The following is a 21466-nucleotide window of genomic DNA, read 5'->3' as shown; positions in this document are numbered from 1 at the left end:
ATCTGACCTGACAAGAAAGGATAGCTCTTACTTTAATCCAATTTAAATCCCATATTCTTAGGGTAAGATCCCAGCTTGATCACTGAAATATCATACACTTATTGTTCTATGCACAACCCCTGCCCATTTATTCACAAGTTATTAGAAAGCATAAAACAGTATTTTTGTATATTACTTATTCTTGAAATAGATATAGTCTCCACGTTTATATACTATATTAATAACCAACATGATACTCCATGTACATTTCCTGGGCTCTGCAGGTGTTCATGGTGTCTCAATCATTCAACAAGGACTAATTGTATTCTATAAATAAAAGCAGTGATTACAGTGCGAGTCAATTACTATATATTGGGGGGTTCAATCATTTAAACTGTACAAATCCATGTGTATTAACTTTTGCATGTTCAAACTGGAGTTTGTTTAAGGAGAGATCATGGTGAGGATAAGAGGTATATTTGTTTCTGGGTATAATAGAAATATTTATTTCTCCCTACTCCTCACACTGCTCTCTCCAGGTCCAGAAGAGTCTCTGGGCTGGTTGCGCTGGGACCTTTCCCCCCCGCCCCGCTCGCCCTAGTGAAGTTGTAAATATGGCAAGGGATCATTGCACATTTGCTGTTAATTGTATTGTTTCCTGCTGCTGCTCTCCGGGTTGAGGCCTGTCACTGAGAAGCCGCTTCGCCTCTCTAATCCCCGAGCTGGAGTGAAGGCGCTGGCCGGCGGCCTGCGCCCTCCGCCGGGCCTGAGCCTCCCGGCAGCCCGGGAAGAGCCAATCTCCTCCGCCAAACCCTACAGAGAGGGAAGGGGGTTGAGCAAGGAACACCTCCGGCTGCCCCCACTCCCCCTCTATCCGGGTAAGAGCTAATCCCCTCTGCTCCCGGCAGAGCTGGGCCGCCTGCGCTGGAGGCCCGGCCCGCTGCTGGAGAGGGCAGGGAGGGGAAGGGGAGACAAGGAGGGGGAATTACCTGAGCAAATCGGCGTCTGAATCCAACGAGAATCCGAGAGAGGGGGAGAGGAATCCGCCCCCCTCCCTCCTCAGAGGAGCCGCCGCCGCTGCTGGGCCGCCGCCGCCGCGGAGCAGGAGGCGGAGGGGAGATAATATAACAACAATAATCCGGGCCGGGAGGGGGGCTGGCTCCTCTTCCGTCTCCTCCTCAGTGCAGCGAACATGTAGAGCCGGAGGGTGAGCGGCCGAGACAAATCCCTTCCCCCTGAGCCTGCTTCACAACATCAACACGGGCCGGGCAGAACCGGTTCCGAGACACACACCGACCCGGGGGGCCGCTGCCACTGGCCCGCCGCTGCCGCCACCGCCTCTCCCTCTGTGCGTGTGAGTGTATGCGAGCGGGGGAGGGGGGGTAGTTTGGGCACGGTGAGTCGGTACCGAGCGGGGGGGAGGAGGGGGAAGGATCCTGTGTGTGTCTCTCTCCCTCTCAGAACAAAATGCCGACCGGAAGTGCAGCTGCAGGAATGACTCCCTCCACCGGCGCCAAACACCAACAGCCTCCCCCTTCCCGCTGCCTCCTCCTCGTTCACTCAGCCAGCCAGCCCTGTTTCCGCCACTGCTTTCCTCCCTTCCCTGCAACACACAGCAGCTGGAGCTTCTCCGTCTGCCTCGTCTCGCCTCTCGGCTGCCACAGCTGATGTCCCTCTCCGTCTGTGTCTCTTCCTTTCTCCACCCTTCCTCTGCCTCCGAGTTTCTCTTTCTTTTCCCTTTATCATCTAGATGAATCCGACTGGAGTTTGGACTTAGGCCTGCGCTAAGAAGAAGGGAACTTGCGATCTGTGAAGAGGGGATTTTGGAATAAGATTTTCTTTTAATGTTGATGAGAAGGACTTTAAATGACTGCATGAGAGTCTTCCTCTCATGAGAGTCTTGAAAAGGTGCATTAAAATGAATCCTAAAAGAAGACAATCTTCCCTCCCCGAATGACTGCGATTTAGCAGACCTTGGAAACTTGCTGGATCTTATTTTATTGTTGTTCTTGTCCATGTGTGTGTTAAGATGCTGTTGTAGCCGGATTTGAAACATCAGATGCTGAGAATGTTGCTCTGTATGGATGAGTATGGTAACCGAATAACTGATTTTTAAAATCAGCCTTCTTGAGCAAGTGCAGAGGAGGGGAGAGACTGCTGTTGAAGGGAAGGCTCCTTGGCTAGAAATTGAAATGTTTGTTGCCAGATTTTCCTAGAAAAGACTTTACTAGGCTAATTATGTGTTGTGAAGGAATCTTTGGCGAAGGCAACAGCCCTAGTCAGAAGGCTTCTCTATTTTCTGTTCGGGCATTGTGTGTGATCATACCACAGGATAGTACGAAGTGTGTATCGCTCATTTATGCTGGGCTAACCGCCTCCTTTTTACTCACTATTGAGATTCCAATCCTGCAGTCCTTACTCAGACAAGACTCTAGTTGATGTCAATAGGACCCTTTTTTTGAGTAAGGACTGCAGGATTGGACCATACAATTGGACAGTAAGTACCTGTAAATGTCCTTTCGGCTATGGATGGACTAGTTTAAAACATGGGAGAAATGCTTCCCAGATCATGACATTGCTCTTACATGCAATGCAACTGGATCCTCTCTGACCTCTATGTGATGATTGCTTGAATAATACCAGGTATGTCTCCCCCACCGTTTTAAAAACATGGCTGTCCCTCTCAAATTGAAAACTAGTTCATAATGTCAGAGTGCAATATAATGTTTTTTAAAACTACATATTTTTGGGTGAAGGCACTAAGAGGGATATCTTACTTTAGTCCTGTATTGATGATACTAATTTCATATGGATAAACATACATACGTTTAAAGGGACAGACAACTTAAACCACACTTTTGTCTGAAATTTGTTACCTACACTTGTTCCAAATAACCATTTAGGCCCTGATCCTGCAAATGCTTTTGCATTGCATGTAATTTTAAGCACATATGTATCTGCAGAATCATGGCTTTCATTAGTTATTCCTCTTCTTTTTGTGGATTGTTCACAGAGTACTGGGAGGAGAAGGGAGAGCCAAGCGTATTACCTACTTGAAACTACTTTAATTTCTTATTAATTGATTAGAGTCGAGGTTTTGAGTCCTCTAAGTGATTGTAATAATTTATCAATACAATGAAATATCTTAAAATCAATTAATAGATTATAAGGCCAGAAAGGACCATTGTGATCATCTAGTCTAACCACCATTTGTAGGATGGAATAGCAAAATGCTTCTCTGTAAAATGTGGCTATTCAATGCAAATGTCATGGTAATAACATACATTAATATATTGAATTTCAGTCAGAAACTTTGAGTGAGAGTGACTCTCTTCTAATGTCTTATCAACCCTATTTAATTAAATTAGGCAGTAATACTTGGGAATATTGTCATTTTATTACATTAGATCTGCATCAGTAAAGTAATTAAAGGATTAGAAGCAATGGTTGTTTTGGAAACTATTGTTATGACATGATAGATTGAGAATTACTGTAAAATTAAGCTCCGTAAGTAAAAACTAAATATATTTTACTTATCTAGAAGCAATTTGATATAAAGGTTATTACAGTAACAAAGTAAGGTCCTGATCCTGCAATCAGATCCATACAAGTAGATCTCTGTAGTCCATTGTCTTTATTGGACTCCACATCCAACCATAAGTATCGGGTCATATGTCTACAGAACAATTTATTATACATAGATTCATCATGTTAATATGATTGATATCCAGGAGGAAGAGAGATTATGGTGTCATGAAAGTTATAAAAACACAATGTTACAACAAAAGTGAATTGCAGGTGATAAGTCTGCACAAGTTTTACGCCTCATCCTGCTTCCTTTGAAGTCAGTGGAAGGCAGTTAAGACTACATCTTTTCCTCTAAATGACAAATGTATGGCTATTATCACTGTAAATCTAAGATTATTACTCTAAATGTGCACACTTCTTTAATTTTCTGACTACTTGTTAGAATGAATAAAATAAGTATGCACTGTAATTTTTCCATTTGTTTTTACAGGATCTGGTGTAACATATCCATTCAAGTTTGTCCTCATTTTAAGTTCTGCATGGTGTACTCTAGTAATGGGTAGAGCATGGGAGTGGAACTCAGGAGACCTGGATTCTATTCCTGTCTCTACCACTGGCCTGCTGGGTGACCTTGGGTAACTCACTTCATCTCAGCTTCCCAATCTGTAAAAGGAGGATAATGATACTGACCTCCTTTGTAAAACGCTTTGAGATCTCCAAATAAAAAGTGATATCTAAGAGGTTTTTATTATTACCATTATTTCTGTTTAATAGTTAGTCAATTCATATGTAATATGTACTGATTTCTGCACAGAATTTTTTGGAAGGTCATTGATGTATCTGCATCAATAAAAAGCCCTTACAAGACAGTTTATATAAATAAATAAATAAAACTCGCTGGCAATTTAAAAAACTTTTGTGCACAATTTTGGGAATTCATTGCATATATGCTCTATGGGTAGAATGCAGTGTAGCTCAACTAGCATTCTAAATGTATCAAGTTATTGAGGATTTTGGTATTAAGTCTGAGTTACAGTAGTGAATAGGAGGAAGGCAATGATTAATGCTATTTGCCAAGAATGTAAATATAAAGTCATGCTTATTGCATTGACTTTTATCCACAGGCACAAACAATTGCACCATATAATTAATTCACTGGGGACTATTCATCTTGAGAAGTAAATAACCTTAAGGTCAGGTGAAACTTTCAGTGATACAGAAAAAAAAAAACCAGCCAAAGTAGCCTGCAGCGTAGGGAATAAGATATGTGTACAGATAACCATGTTATGATTTTCAGGTTTACAATCTGGCAGTGACCATTTATTTTCTCCGATATAGGAACTGAGTAAAATTCTATCCCATTTCAAGTTTCCTTATACTAGTTCCTTAGTATAATCAAGCAACAGGAAATTCGGATAACATAGCACAAAATGATTCTTTTTTTTCCTGTAAAGTAACTACAAAACCTTTTTTTTCCCCCAGTCCAGAAGCTCTAAGACTCATTTTAGTAACTTGCATTAATACAATTGTATTAAGAATTTTTATTTGTGTGTGAAATGTTCAAGCCATGTATAATTATCTCCCAGAGTTTCAGTTTAGAGTTATTTCCAAATAATCCTATTAGGAGTGGATTCTAACCTTTAGATATCCAGATGTCACAAGATCAGTATTTATACAAATGTTCTTTGGGAGCATCCACAAGATCCACATGAGAGAGAACTGTTCACTCACCTTACAAGATACAGATGCGAAAAGAGTTTTGTCACTGAAAGAACTTTGAAATCCAGAAAAAGAATATGAGGATCCAAAAGCATGCTGTGATGGGCTGGGTCCTTCAGCTGTGACTAGAGAGGCTACATGAAAGCAGTAAACCAGAGTCCATCGGGCTCAGATAAAATGGGACCAAAGGGTCAGGAAGAGTGCTCATCTCTGGCCAAAGGAACTTGAGGGACAACCAGAGTTCAGAGAGAGAGAGGACCTGAGAACTTTAACCATGAGGTAAAAGGTGAAGATAAAGGAGCCAGGTGGAAAGAGGCCCAGGTAAATAGCAGTAACAAATTTAAGTGGCTGCTGTTTTGGGGGCTTCTGGGTTGGAACCCAAAGTAGTGGGCAGGCCCAGGTTCTCCCACCAACCACTGGTAAAGTGTTATAAACCCCAAAAAGGAGACAAGACTTATTTGGAAGCGCAAGTGAAGGACTGCATTTTAAGAGCACTGTCCCCAACATACTTTCCAGATACTTCCTCCCCACTTACTAACCTCTGTCTTTTCTGGACTGAGTTTCAGATGGATCTTTTCCATCAAAGATATTATATTGGCTAGACACTGGAAAAGCAAACTCACTCTCTAGGTTTTATGATTAAAAAAACATCTAATTGCATGATAGTTACATACCCATACAGGGAAAGCAAATTTAAAGTCCTGTGGAGCCCCACATGAGAGCTATGAGGATTAATAAGTAAATTCCTAACACACTCTCTGAGATCTTTCTGAGAAGCACTAAAGTAATTCTGTCTATTCTGTCAGGATGTGCAAGTGAATCAGTACACCTTCATGATCAAGGGAATGAAAGATTGTTAAAGTCAGCATGAACATTTGACTGCTATCCCTTGCAAGATGATGATGGGCTAGATTCACAAAAAAAAGGGGGCAAAAAAACCCGTAAAGATAGAAAAATATCTCAATTAGGGATGCATCATATGTAATTTTCAAACAATCATAACTCTTTAAAAAAAACAATTATTCAAACTTAGAAAAGTCAATTTTCCATTTAGTGGTTTATTTGTTTTCCAACTTTTCTTCATTTGTTTTTACTCTCCCATATTTTAAAATTGTCTAAATTATTTTTCCCTCAGATTTTCCAAAAATAATTTACCTTTGGACAGAGACAAAGCCTGGAAAGATTCAGCTCAAAACATGTATGTTGGAGGCTAATAGGGGAAGATTGTGTATTGTTTTTAAATCAGATGTGAGTGAAAATAGGAAGTTATAATGGAAATTGTTTTGAAATCTTAAGTATAATAACCATGGTCAGTGACAGTTACAATGTTAATTTTAAGAATTTAATTTTAATGGAGTTTATCTTTGTATATTTTTTAGAAGTGTATTAATCTACAAACTCATGTTTGTTACTGTTTCAGTTATATTACAGTAATGCTTAGGAGCCCTAACCAGGATTGCATCCATTTTGTTAGGCAGTGTACAAACATAAGAAGACACAGTCCCTGGCCTGAGGAGACTCCAGTATGTATATATGTATCTTTGCCTGTACATTACCTGTGCAAAGATAATCAAAATAATTGGGTACATATGATATATTACTGTAATTTTAGGGAAAATAATTTTCTTAAATAGCACCATGTCATGACCTATATCTCCTAATCATCTATGAGGAGTTTAAGTGATTGAATTTATCAAAGAATGATATATACTCTATGGTTCCTGAGATACTTCATCCTGACAATCACCCATTCTGTATTATATCCCATGTTACAGCCATTCATAGATTTCTTCAAGTTTCTCAGTGTTTTTCTGTACTTCCATTCACCTTCCCCTTCATTTCCAGAGTTATATCTCACCATCTTGTGCTTTGCTCCAGGCTCAAGTTCCAGTTTCCATTAGTCTAGTTAATGCTGTCTCTCTTCTGTTCAAAGCCCTTGTTTTTTCATGCATTTCCTCGGGCATTATTCATCTTTTCTCTTTAGACTGTATTTTCCCAAGCATTTTTTGAGTGTTTTCTCCTCAGCTGCTCCTGAGGATAGACACTGAGGCACAAAAGGCCTCTAGTTGCCCTTCTCACTGACAAAAATCCTTCAGAATCCAAAGTTCTACCAGTCTCTCTTCAAGGACCTATCAACCTAAAGAGGTTTTCCTTAAAACCAACTATTTTACTACTCTTCTGGCCAGTTTGGCTACAGAAAAGACTTGTTTATGGAGGAGGAGGAGATGTTGTATCCCCTTAGTGGGGAATTATGGGTATAAAACAGGCATGGGCAAACTATGGCCCATGGGCCGAATCCGGCCCATCAGCCATTTTAATCCGGCCCTTAAGCTCCCACTGAGGAGTTGGGTCTGGGGCTTGCCCTGCTCCGGCGCTCCAGCTGGAGAGCAGGGTTGGGGGCCACTCCACAGCTCCCGGAAGCAGCGGCATGTCCCCCCTCCAGTTCCTACATGTTGGGGCAGCCAGGGGGCTTCACACGTTGCCCCTGCCCCAAGCGCAGTCCCCACAGCTCACATGGTCAGGAACCACAGCCAATGGGAGCTGCAGGGGTGGCACTTGCAGACAAGGCAGCGCACACCAGAGCTGCCTGGCCATACCTCTGCATAGGAGCCAGAGAGGGGAACATGCTGCTGCTTCCGGGAGCCGCTTGGAGCCTGCACCTCTGAGCTACGCCCCAGCACCCTTGCCCCAGCCCTGATCCCCGTCCTGCCCTCTGAACCCCTCTGTCCCAGCCTGGAGCACCCTCCTACACTCCAAACCCCTTCATCCCCAGCCCCACTCCAGAGCCCGCACCCCCCTGCCCCAGCCCGGAGTTCCCTCCCATACCCTGAACTCCTCATTTCTGGCTCCACCCTGGAGCTGCACCCCCAGCCAGAGCCCTCACCTCTTCCTGCATCCCAACCCCAATTTTGTGAGCATTCATGGCCCTCCATACAATTTCTATACCCAGATGTGGCCCTCAGGCCAAAAAGTTTGCCCACCCCAGTATAAAAGATAGTGCTTGAAATGAATTTATGTGCCATGTCAATGATGGCAAAAACAATCCAGTGAATGATATCTGTGTTTGAATAACACTTTTATAAAGTAAATCAGCTAAGAGATACTATTTTAGTAAAAGGATCAGCTGGAGAGCACGTTTAGTCAAAACTTATACTTAATCATAGTTGCATCTGTTTTCTTTACAAAAAAGCAATCATATGAAATTATGATACGTGAGCTGATTCAGGGAAAAATGTTAAACATCTATAGACTGTATTGCAGTTGAAAATATTTTAACACAATCATTCCTTTACCAGAATTTTTTCTCACCTATCTTCAGAAGGTTGTATTTAGGTTACAAGTTCTGTGTGGCAACTTTATTTTTAGCTTGTCTGTAAAAGTATCTAGCACACTATATTAGTACTATAATAGCTTCAAATAGACTACTAGGAAATTCTCAGAGCTACTGCAGTTAATTTTTGGACTAAGGAACATCACAACTAGAGCTGTGTAGACTACACATGATGCAAATGAAAATACTCAGTGTTTGTCCCTTTGAATTTATTTAGCATCCTACAAGTGTTTTGTTTGTAAGTGTTGTGTTTTGTTTAAGTTGTGTCACATACACAACTTAAACAAAATATTTGTTTGACTTTTTTCACTATCTGGATCTCAACAACCACATAGTTAGCATGGTATTTCTAAGGCAGTGGTTCTCAACCAGGGGTATGTGCACCCCTAGGGTGTGTGTAGAGGTCTAGTTATTTGCCTAGTTTTAGAACAAGCTACATAAAAAGCACCAACAAAATCAGTAAAAACTAAAATATCATACTGTCATGAACATACAGCTAAGGGTAACATAAAATCCCTCTTTTACCTATAAAGGGTTAAGAATCTCAAATAACCTGGTTGGCACCTGACCAAAAAGACCAATAAGGGGAGAAGATGCTTTCAAATCTGTAGGGGAAGGTTTTTGTTTTGTGCTCTCTTTGTTATTCTTTCTGGGACAGAGAGGGACCAGGGCAGAAAAAATACATCTGCTAAAGCCATATCTGAAATAAGCATCTAAGATTACAAATTGTAAGTAATAGCAAGGAAATGCATTAGGTTATCTTTTGTTTTAGCTTGTGAATTTTCCTTATGCTAAGAGGGAGGTTTATTCCTGTTTTTTGTAACGTTGAAGTTTTGCCTAGAGGGGAATCCTCTGTGTTTTAAATCTTATTACCCTGTAAAATTACCTTCCATCCTGATTTTACAGAGGTGCTTCTTTTACTTTTTTTCTTTATAATAAAGTTCTGCTTTTAAGACTCTGATTGGTTTTTAGTGTCCTAAAAAATCTAAGGTTCTGGTCTGTGTTCACCTTGTTTACCTATTTGGTTGGTATATTATTCTTAAGCCTCCCCAGGGAAGTGGATGAAGAGGCTTGGGGGGATATTTTGGAGAAACAGGAACTCCAAGTGGTTCTTTTCCTGAATCTTTGTCTAACTCACTTGATGGTGGCAGCATACCATCCAAAGACCAGGAAAAATTTGTGCCTTGGGGAAGTTTTTAACCTAAGCTGGTAGAAATAAGCTTAGGGGGTCTTTCATGCAGGTCCCCACATCTGTACCCTAGATGGAACTCTGATACATACAATTACTTGTTTTACACTGTTCTAAACTATATACTGAAATGTAAGTACAATATTTATATTCAAATTGATTTTATAATTATATGGTAAAATAGGAAAGTAAGCAAGTTTTAAGTAACAGTGTGCTGTGACACCTTTATATTTTTGTGTCTGATTTTGTAAGCAAGTAGTTTTTAAATGAGGTGAAACTTGAGGCTACAGAAGACAAATCAGACTCCTGAAAAGATTACAGTCGTCTGGAAAGGTTGAGAGCCACTGTCTTAAGGTTCTTTGTTTCACTAAACCCTACTCCTCATTCTCAGCAGTACCACAACAGCATAATTTGACTTGTTTGCTTATGTCCATGTGAAAGACGGGGGGGGGGGGGGTGCTCCAAAAGATTATGGAAGGGGCATGCACCTAATTGCCAAAGATATTAAATGGCGCAGCAGGCCACAAATCCTCCTCATGAACAAGTGAACACCAAGTAAAGAAGGGAGATGATTGTTGGTGATGGTGAGTGCCTGTCATAAGACTTGATGAAGATGGGAGGAAGATTGTATGGAGACAAGGACTGTAGGGCTCACACCCAGTGATAGGAGTCTATAGGTTTGGATGCTTATGTAAATTGAAGTCCAAACTTTTAGATGTTCCTCTATCACATATATATTTCCATTTTTGAAGCTGGCTTACTATGTGCTTTCATATCTCATGTTGCTATATTGCATGTTTTTATTTTATGTTGTCTTTGTAATCCTATGAATCTGGCCAGGCTTATTTAAAGGAGAAAAGGAAATTATTTCAGTTTGGCAGACATGTTTGTGGTGCTTTTTTATCCACTAAACAGGACAGCAATAATGCAAGCTTCCTTCAATGCTGAATATTTTTCTTACCGCCTCTCTGACCTTTGTCCTCTTCCAAAAAATAATTTCAGAGATATCTATCAGACTTTCTTGAGAAGGTTGCACTTCATAAGACTTGATATAATTTCTCGAGCACCCCAAAATTTCACAAAAAAAACTCTATATATGGAGGTTGCCAAAATGCCTGAAATGAAATAGAGAAATCTTCATTTGCAATTTCCAGAAAGAAACAATTCTTCACTTCAATATATCTGTAATAATTATATATGTAACTGTCCTGGTAGTTGTGGTATTGTAGTTAACTTTTTGGTTTAGAAATATCTTTCCTGTTTCAAGTATAATTAAGGTTAGGTAGCATGCCTAATATACTATGAGAAATTTATGTGTAGTTTTTTTTCGGTCTACTTTTTTTTAAAAAGTTAATAGGGAAAAAAGAAATACAATATCTTTTTCCTCCACAAATCATAAAACAAAACAAAAAAGACAAAAGTTTTAGCAACAGTATATGTGCTAAGCAACAAGTTACAGTATTAATATAACGGATGTGTGTCTGCATACATGTTTCTCTCTGATTGCAAAATCATACTGGAGTCTTTTTCTTAAGTGCTATTTTTGTGCGTGTGTGAATGTAGAGCTCATGGAAGGTCCTGAATTGATAACACTGGAGACTGAAGTCCTTATTTATCCATCAAATAGGGCAGCAATAACTAAAGTTTCCTTGCACTGCTCTGCTGTTATTCCTCAGCCCTGAAGAAACCACCTCTAAAGATTGAGAAGGTAGTTCAATCTCTACTTCCATTCAGAACTTGGTCTCTCTGCATTTAATACTAGCCTCATAATTATTAATGTTATTAAACAGCAGGTATTTAGAAGAGAAGCTGGCAGATAGAAGCAGTTTTATATTCTACATAAGTTTTATTTTCTTAGAAGATATAGCAGCAGGAAATTGGGACTACAAAGGGCTATCCCTCTCCATTTGTTTACCATTTACCTCCCCATACACTCTGTCTGTTCTCTTTGTTGTGATTTTGGTTTAACTTTAGATTTTAAAGCTCCACAGGGTGTAAGGACCTTGTCTTGTTCATAGTTGCCAGTAAAGCATCATACGTATCTATTGTGCTACACAGTTTTTTTCCCTATGATAATATAACTCTGCTCTTTTTTACCATCAATAAAATGGCTGCTGTTACACCAACAACTTCCCAAACATTTTGAATGGCTACAGTTGCCCAAACACTCCAGATACAGATTGAAGGACATGACTCCTCACTTTCTTGGGACTCTTATTATTGCCTTGTAAATCAGAGAGACCATGCTATCTCACTTCATAATAGAAAACCAATTATGCTGAACTCTTAAAAATATCACAAAACATAATTGGAAGTTTAAAACACTTTGCTTTCTTAAAGTGCATTCAGATGCCTATAAGTAGTATTTAGGCATCTAAATCTGTATTTGGGCACCTAGTTTTGTAAACTAGCTACTCAGTGTCTAAATTAGCCTACCCTCAGTTCTCAAAAAAAACTACTTTATTTATTTGAAACCTGGACATGTCCCTCAATATTATACACAGAAAGATCTTGATTAGCCAAACCCATTAAAACTCTGCTACCTAGGGGTTTGAAATGGCCTAATGACATTTTACTTTAGCACATCAGGTAAAGTTATTATTTACACTTTAAAATGGTTCCCCCAATAACTGAATACTTGATTAAACAAAGTTTTGGGGTGTCCCCTGAGATGTCTAGATAATTGAGGTCCTACGATATATTAAGACCTCTCAGTGCTACATTTATCTTAATTACTATCATGTTCTTCTCTTCTTTCTCCCCAGCCTCATGCAGGTAAATGAGGCCTGACTGTCACTGGAAGCCATTGCTGTGATTATTAAGTGAACTGTGATTGTGCTGAAAGGAAATACTTAAGCAGGTCAAAAGGACCTTGAAATACTTTGCAAGCCCAGAACTAACCAGGGTCAATGTTGTCTTGTGCCTAGAACCACTGTAGCCAGACTGACCCATCTGTTCCTTGGAGCTTGTCTATAAAAAGGAGAGAGAAACGTCCCTTAGAATTTTACCTCAGGTTTGCTTATTTTAATTTACAGATTTATCTCTTATAGTTTATAACTATAAGTTCAGTAAGTCATTTGAAATTTTGTTTAAAAAATATTGTCAAATAAATAACTGATTGCAAAAAATCCTCCCACCCCCTCTCTCATATGGGTAGTGGAATCTTCCGAATGCTTCCTCAGATGGTTCAACTTTTAACTCCTTTTCTGCCAAGTCAGAACTACAATCTTTTAAGTGTTTATTAAATCCCTATATACATTGTCTTTTTAAACACAAAAATACAACATTCATTATTTAAAAAAGCCTTCCAATATTTATAATGTGAACATATTAAAAGGAACAGGTTAAATTATGATCATCTATAAAAATGAGAAATGGAATAATGCTAATTATACTTATCCATTGGCGGGTTTTTGTTTTCCATAAATTCTGTTACCATATTTTAGTTTTTATTATTTGTATTACTGTATACCTAGTTATTTTTAAAGCACTGCAGATAATGATTTTTTTAAGTTTCACTTTAAATTTTGCAAACCTTATACTGCATTATGATAGATTTATTCTGTTCATAACAACCTCTACAAAAAATTTCAAATGATCTGTAGTAAGTTTTATTAAAATAGAATTTTGAACCATCATTCAGCTAAAACCCTGTTTTAATTCCCGCAGCCTCTTCTACTCCCAGCCCATTTAATTTCTCTGTTCCTGTTCCACTTACTTCAGATGAACAGTTTTACTTCCAGTCTTTCAAAATCCTATGTTCATTTCCTCTTTGTCCACTTCCAGTAGCCTGATATTGCTCTCAAAGCCTCCACTGACCTGGCATAAGCTAAACCCAATTGCTTTTTTTCCTGTTCTTATCCCTCTTCAGTTTCTTGGCTGAACAGTGTAAACATTATAAACCATACTTTCCTTCCTCAAATCATCTCCCCTCTTGAGTTAACACTGGCCTCCTTTGGGTCTTTACTTACCTTACTGAATGCTCCTCTTGCTTATATTTCAATGTCTCCTTTACATCTGACATATCATAAGACTCCATCCTTGTAACACTCCTCTTCTTTCTGTGCATCCTTTACTCCATACCAGTCTTATTTTTTTCCTCCTCCCATAGTAACCTGTAAGCAACCTTGGGATGATGTTCCAAGCTATATACCAAGAATCATCTAAGTTTGTTTTAGAGAAAAAAAGAGGGATAAAGTTCAGGCCACAAGAAGAAATAAAATCAAAGAATTAATTATGCATATTAGGCACATTCTAGCAATGATAAACATTGTACTGGGAGAAACTGTACCCCTGGGAGCTCCCAGGCATGTGGCAATCTTTCCAAAAGCTTGATACGATTATATGAAGTGAATGTAAATTGTAGTTCAGTCTGTTAAAGACAAGTGTGCCACAAGTAAAGCTAGCTGGACAGAGGTTTTACAACTCACAAATCCTTATATCACATTTACTATAGTAAATAATGTTCCAAGACAATGTTCATTAATGTTTTATACATACTTGTTGTTTGAAAAATGTTAGCTATTAGCCAAGATGGACAGGGGTGGTATCCCTAGCCTCTGTTTGCTAGAAGCTGGGAATGGGCAAAGGAACAGATCACTTGATGATTACCTGTTCTGTCCATTCCCTCTAGGGCACCTGGCATTGGCCACTGTCAGAAGACAGGATACTTAGAAGACAAGATGGACCTTTGGTCTGATCCAGTATGGCCGTTCTTATGCACATATGTTGTATATGACAGCAATGGACTCAGTTTTCTTACTAGAAAGGGCTTCATTTACACAACGTAAACTCTGCAGTTGCAACCACTGCCATCAAAAGTGAAAAGAGAAGGCAATCACTCTTTATCTAAACTCATAATTTCCCACCTGTAGAGAATCTGCTGAAAAGGTGATATTTTTAGGCTACATGAGCCCCCATAAGATACACCCAGAATGTACCGTACTTGGTTCACCATCAGAACGAAATCTAGAACAACTCACTGATGTGATGGAAACTTAGCTCTAAAACTCCCCAGCAAGGTCATGTTTGAGAGAGAGAAAACAAATGAACAAATCACAAAATCCTTTAATGAAACTAGAGTGCTTGTAATGGAGTCTCTCTTACATCTGTCTTTTCCACCATTAACCAATGGTATGGACCCTCAGTTTCCCTCTCTGGTGTCTTTCACAGGGCTACAGGCCACTGTTGTACTTTTGACTCTGGTGAAAATACAAAGTCTATCCTTTCTTCTTCTGAAATAAGCAGCTGTACAACACAAAACCTTTGCTCCTTTTCTGAGCTGAGTCTTCAGCTTACTTGGGCTCTAATAGTCACCCCTCAGCAGGGGCATCCTGGTTTCTTTGTTGATGCAGTGGTTGTCTACACCATCTCTAGCTGTGTGTATTTTGCCCTAGGCTCAAAGGTCCTCATGCCATTCCTTGGCCTCTAAAAAGTTTCCTTTTCAGGGAATTCACAGCTAAGGTTACACTTAAAAGAAATCCAAACATATTAAGGTATAGCATTACACAAAGTACAAAACAACCTTAACTCCACCCTTTAATGATACCATGAGTGGAAAATATGAAAAAAGAAAGGCCCAGGAGTCAGAGAGGGAGACACATATTGGGGCTTCTCTTATAGCAAACACAGATGCTGCAATCTTGTGCACCTACAGGTTCAACCATCCTGGGCTCACCTCCCTCCTAGGTCTCCAAGGCTCCTAGGACTGCTGTGAAGCTTGAGGCAGTGGTGAACTTCAGAGTGGTGCAGACCTCTCTGCCTTGTTCCACAATATGCTAAATACAGTTTTACTTTGCTGCTGTTGTCATTCTGCTGCATTACCAGGTCTGTGTACAGCTCAAATTCCTCCTTCCACCAGATCATCACTGGGCTAGTTTTGTGCTTGCAAAATCCAGGTCTCCAGGGGCGTCATTCTGAGTTCCATGGTTCATGCTACCAGTTGTACTGCAGAAAACTCACAGCTCAGCCACTATCACTATGTTTTATTCACAAAGAATGAAGCTGAATGCAGTGAAAGTTGAACAATAAGGGTACGTCCATACTACCCGCCCGGATCGGCGGGTAGCAATCTACTTCTCGGAGTTCGATATATCGCGTCTCATCTAGATGCGATATATCGAACTCCGAACGCACTCCCGTCGACTCTGGAACTCCACCACCGCGAACGGCGGTGGCGGAGTCGACGGGGGAGCCGCGGACGTCGATCCCGCGCCGTGAGGATGGGTAAGTAGTTCGAACTAAGGTAGTTCGACTTCAGCTACGCTATTCGCGTAGCTGAAGTTGCGTACCTTAGTTCGACCCCACCCCCCCAGTGTAGACCAGACCTTAGAAACTTTATTAAACCTGTGCATGTCTCTGTCCATGTGGCTGAGTTACTTCCAGCCTAACTCCCTGTATTCCATTTCCCTGATGTCCCTTAATAACAGTCCCTCTAGGGAACATGGGCCTCTGACTCCAGTTCCACTGATCATGATACACGCCTCACTAGATGGAGATAGAGGAAAAGCTCAGGATCCCTTCTTTAAGGAGAAGTATGTTACTGCATGTGACCTTTAGGCTGCTAAATACCAGCAAAAAGCCACATCTTTTCATTGTTACATTGTCTTCAATGCTTACTGGAAAATTAAGAAAGCTTTTAAAAATTATTTGCTCTTCCCCTGCCCCAATTTTTAAGAAGTACAACCTAGTATGAGACTCGAAAAGTGAATGATAACCCAATATCACTCTTAATAATGAAAACCATTACACGTTTATGCTGATACCAGACACAAATGTACAATCTCCAAACCTGAAGGACATTTTAGAGACAATATATTTTTAAAAAATGACACTCTGAAATGTGTCAGTCATAATTCCTGGCCCCACTCAAAAAGAATGACCAAATTCAGGACACAACAATTTATCAATCCATATAGCATGACTGACTGTGCCAAAGGTCTTGGTTACTTCTGAAAAAGCAGTGTCTGGAACTACTTGTCATAGGCCTTGTCTACACTACAAGACTATTTCGAATCTACTTAAGTCAAATTTGTGGATTCGACCTTATGAAGTCGAATTTGTGTATCCACACTAAGGACACTAATTCGAATTTCTGAATCCACATTAACAGGGCCGGCATCGACTTTCGAAGCGGTGCACTGTGGGAACTATCCCACAGTTCCCGCAGTCCCCGCTGCCCATTGGAATGCTGGGTAGAGCTCCCAATGCCTGCTGGGGGAAAAAATGTGTCGAGGGTGGTTTTGGGTAACTGTCGTCATCGAACCGTCAATCACGCCCTCCCTCCCTGAAAGCGCCTGCGGGAAATCTGTTCGCGCACTTTTCTGGTCGGTTACAGCGCGGACGCCACAGCACTGCGAGCATGGAGCCCGCTGCGATCATCGCTGCACTTATGGCTGTTGTCAACTCCTCGCACCTTATCGTCCACCTCTTCCACGGTCAGCTGCTGAGAAATCAGGCGAGGAGGCTCCGGCAGCGCGGTGAGGAGAGTGGCGCAGACCTCTCACAAAGCAGGGTACGCCGGGCAGTGGAGATCATGGTGGCAATGGGTCAAGTTCATGGTGTGGAACGGCGATTCTGGGCCCAGGAAACAAGCACGGACTGGTGGGACCGCATAGTGCTGCAGGTCTGGGATGAAACAGAGTGGCTGCGAAACTTCAGGATGCGTAAGGGCACTTTCCTTGAACTCTGTGACTTGCTGTCCCCTGCCCTGAAGCGCCAGGACACCCGGATGCGAGCAGCCCTGAGTGTGCAGAAGCGAGTGGCCATAGCCCTCTGGAAACTTGCCACGCCAGACAGCTACCGGTCAGTAGCGAACCACTTTGGCGTGGGCAAATCTACCGTGGGGGTTGCTGTGATTCAAGTAGCCCACGCAATCGTTGAGCAACTGCTCTCAAAGGTAGTGACTCTCGGAAACGTCCAGGTCGTCATAGATGGCTTCGCCGCGATGGGATTCCCAAACTGCGGTGGGGCTATAGATGGGACTCACATCCCTATCCTGGCACCAGCCCACCAGGCCAGCCAGTATATTAACCGAAAGGGCTACTTTTCAATGGTGCTGCAAGCACTGGTGGACCATAGGGGACGTTTTACCAACATCTTCGTCGGGTGGGCGGGCAAGGTTCATGACGCGCGTGTGTTCAGGAACTCTGGTCTGTTTAGACGCCTCCCGGCAGGAACTTTCTTCCCGGACCACAAAATAACAGTTGGGGATGTGCAGATGCCTACAGTGATCCTCGGGGACCCAGCCTACCTGCTAATGCCCTGGCTCATGAAGCCCTATACAGGCGCCTTGGACAGTGAGAAGGAACTCTTCAGCTACCGGCTGAGCAAGTGCAGAATGGTGGTGGAGTGTGCTTTCGGACGTCTCAAGGGGAGGTGGCGGAGCTTACTGACTCGCTCGGACATCAGCGAAAAGAATATCCCCGTAGTTATTGCTGCTTGCTGTGTGCTCCACAATGTCTGTGAGAGCAAGGGCGAGACCTTTTTGGCCGGATGGGAGGTTGAGGCAAATCGCCTGGCTGCTGTTTACGCTCAGCCAGACACCCGTGCCGAAAGAATATCCCAGCGGGAAGCGCTGTGTATCCGGGAGGCTTTGAAAGCAAGTTTCCTCGGAGAGCAGCCTAACCTATGACTCTCCACTTGATTTTAAGAGACGCTGATCCTGGGCCTGTGTCTCTATGTGTTGAGTGAGATCTGCAGTTACATACCCCGTTCTCCAAGTTTCCCCCACTTCCCAAACACGTTTTAAAACAAATGAAACGGAACAGTTATTGTTAATAAATCTTTCTTTTACTTTGCATTTCTGTTCTGGGTTTGAAACATGGACGCATACTGTGCTGGGTACGGTGTGCACTGATGTACAGACCGCTTGTACAATACAGGACGGACAGCCTCCTGCTCCTACATAGGTCTCTGGGGTGGGGGAAGGTTTCAAGTGGTTGTGCATGTAGGGGTGGGTTTGCAGGAAGGGGCGAGTGGGGCCGTCTTTGGATAGGGATTTGGATGCAGGCTCTGGGCTGTGGGTTTGGGCGTAGGAAGGGGTGATGGGTGTGGGGGAAGGGTGAGTATCTGTCCGTGGATGAGGGCTCTTGTTGGGGCTCAGGGCAGCGGAGAGGATCGCGCCTACGGTGGAAGTGCATGGTAAGGGCAGCATGCCTTAACATTAGGGGGTGGCAGACGCTAGGACCGTGGACAAGCGTACACATCACAGAATGACCCGGGGCAGCATACACCACACAGAGTGACCCTGGTGACTACTGACTGCAGTCTGTGTGTGCCCTGCAGTTGATCCTGCCCCCGATACTCTGTACCCTGCTAATGTAGGCTATCCCGTGCAATTATAAATCCCCTGCCCCCCCCCCCCATACACACAGTCTTCTGACACGAAAGACGTGACGGAAAGAGTGAACAACAGCAAACAGCTTTTATTAATCTACTACATAGTGGGGTGATGAAACTTGGATTTGGGACTGGGTGATCCTGTAAGGGAAGCGCTTCTACACAGTTATAGCGTCAGAGGTGTGTGGTACATTAGCGCTCAGCTGTGGTGCAGTGACAGTTCTCACGGCCCCTACCGCCCCTCCGTCTTGTAATTTTTGGTGAGGGGGGGACAGGACTTCTTGGCGTTGGAGGGTGGTTGCAGATACAGTGCAGGGGGGCTCTCTCCTCCTGCCTGCGGTCCTGCAGAACATCAACAAGGCGCCGGAGCGTGTCCGTTTGCTCCCTCATTAGCCCAAGCAGCGTTTGAGTCGCCTGCTGGTCTTCCTGCCGCCACCTGTCCTCCCGTTCGCTGTGTGAGCACTGCTGCTGAGAGAGGGTCTCCCTCCAGTGGCTCTGCTGGGCCGCCTCGGCTCTGGAGCAGGCCATCAGTTCCACGAACATCTCGTCCCGAGTCTTTTTCTTTCGCCGCCTAATCTGAGCCAGCCTCTGCGAGGGGGATGCCGGGGCAGTCCGGGAAAGAGCAGAAGCTGTGTGATGGGAAACAGTAAGTGATTTCCTTGAACAGATACATGTTTGCGAACAGTGAACACAGTGTAGTCAGTTTCTCTGAACAAGACCATACAGGGCACCAAGTTCCACGAGATCTCAGGACAAGTTCGAGATTTCGGAATACGCTCTCATTGGCGGCGCCATTGCACAGGAGAGCGGACAAGCGGGGAGAGACAGCTGAATCCGTCTTGCAGACAGTCCTGGTAAGCCTTAAAGTAGATAATGCTTATCATTTAGTGGATAGCTGTGCTCTTCTGCTAAAGACAATCTGTAAAGCAGAAAGGCTGAGCCTTTTCCAGCCCCTCCCGCCAGTGCACGGGAAAGATCAATGTATGCTTGTTCTCTGTGGCCTCCAGCACGTGGCTGTTAAGCGAGGGTCGTTGTTATGCAACCTAATTTAAAACCATTAACAGTAGTAACAATACACTAATTGCCCTACTTAGATGCAGCCTGTACAGAACGACATCACCCTGAGGCGGGTCACTCGGAGTCAGAGAGAGCGGATGCTAAGGGAAGCCCTGCACAGACCAGGACCATATGCAGCGCAATGCTGGTGGAGGCGATGATTCCTATGTACATTAGGATGTCCTGGCGCGGAAGAGTGTGCTTCCACGGAGCACCCAACAAGGCACCTCTCCCCAGGAACCTCCTGCGGAGGCTTTTCGAGTTGCTCTCTGAGAGCTTTTTTGAACTGTCCCAAGAGGATTATTGCTCTATTCCTATATGTGTGGACCTACTTTTTGTATAGTTTGAGATTTAAAATTTTTTATATAGTATTTCTATTTTTTATATACCTGTTTTTAAAAAAATAAATGTTTCCCTGTTTGTAGCACTTACCACCTGATCCTTCCCCTGATTCTGAGTCTCGGTTAACGGGCGGGGAGGGTTGGTAGGGGATCTCTGTGAGGGTGATGAAGAGATCCTGGCTGTCAGGGCAAGCGGTATTGTGTTCGCTGTCGCCTGCGCCGTCCTCCACAAACCCTTCCTCATCTTCCCCATCGGCGAACATCGCCGAGGAACTGTCCAGGTACACTATGCCATCGTCAGAGTCCACGGTCACTGGTGGGGCAGTGGTGGCAGACCCACCGAGAATGGCATGCAGTGCCTCGTAGAAGCGGCATGTCTGGGGCTGTGCTCCGGAGCGTCCGTTTGCCGCTCTGACTTTTTGGTAACCTTGTCTCAGGTCCTTGACTTTCACGCGGCACTGCATCGCATCCCGGCTGTATCCTTTGTCTATCATGGCTTTGGAGACCTTCTCGAAGGTCTTTGCATTCCGCTTGTTGGAGCGCAGCTCCGAGAGCACAGACTCCTCGCCCCACTCAGTGATCAGATCCATGACTTCCCGGTCAGTCCATGCTGGGGACCTCTTTCTATTCTTGGATTGCCCGGACTCCTCTGCTGGAGAGCTCTGCATCGTTGCAGGTGCTGCGGAGCTCGCCCCGATGTCCAACCAGGACGTCAGATTCAAAATGCCCAGACAGGAAAAGGAATTCAAATTTTCCCGGGTCGTTTCCTGTGTGGCTGGTCAGAGCATCGAAGCTCGGACTGCTGTCCAGAGCGTCAACAGACTGGTGCAGTGTGGGATAGCTCCCGGAGCTACTAAGTTCGATTAGCATCCACACCTAGCCTAATTCAAACTAGCCATGTCGAATTTAGCGCTACTCCACCTGTCGGGGTGGAGTACCAAATTCGAACTAAAGAGCCCTCTAGTTCGAATTAAATGGCTTCCT

The 21466-nt window shown here is 43.0% G+C and overlaps 1 protein-coding gene and 1 long non-coding RNA gene across 3 annotated transcripts in view; one reads left to right on the top strand and one right to left on the bottom strand.

Moving 5' to 3' along the window:
• Positions 1–1081, bottom strand: part of NIPBL (NIPBL cohesin loading factor) — a 271388-nt gene extending 270307 nt beyond the window's left edge. For both annotated transcript variants that reach the window (XM_039543426.1, XM_039543430.1), the window contains exon 1: positions 969–1081. The gene's annotated coding sequence lies outside the window, so the exon portion shown is untranslated. The remainder of the gene's footprint in view (positions 1–968) is intronic.
• Positions 1082–1253: 172 nt separating this feature from the next.
• The window catches only part of LOC120407648, a 31343-nt gene continuing 11130 nt past the window's right edge, over positions 1254–21466 (top strand). Inside the window, exons 1-5 of the long non-coding RNA XR_005600154.1 lie at positions 1254–1333; positions 6362–6474; positions 6647–6749; positions 11310–11454; positions 12674–12759. This is a non-coding gene — a long non-coding RNA (uncharacterized LOC120407648). The remainder of the gene's footprint in view (positions 1334–6361; positions 6475–6646; positions 6750–11309; positions 11455–12673; positions 12760–21466) is intronic.

This window comes from Mauremys reevesii, linkage group 6 (assembly GCF_016161935.1).
Source record: "Mauremys reevesii isolate NIE-2019 linkage group 6, ASM1616193v1, whole genome shotgun sequence".
Lineage (NCBI taxonomy): Eukaryota > Metazoa > Chordata > Testudines > Geoemydidae > Mauremys > Mauremys reevesii.
This window is presented reverse-complemented; position numbering and strand designations above follow the sequence as displayed.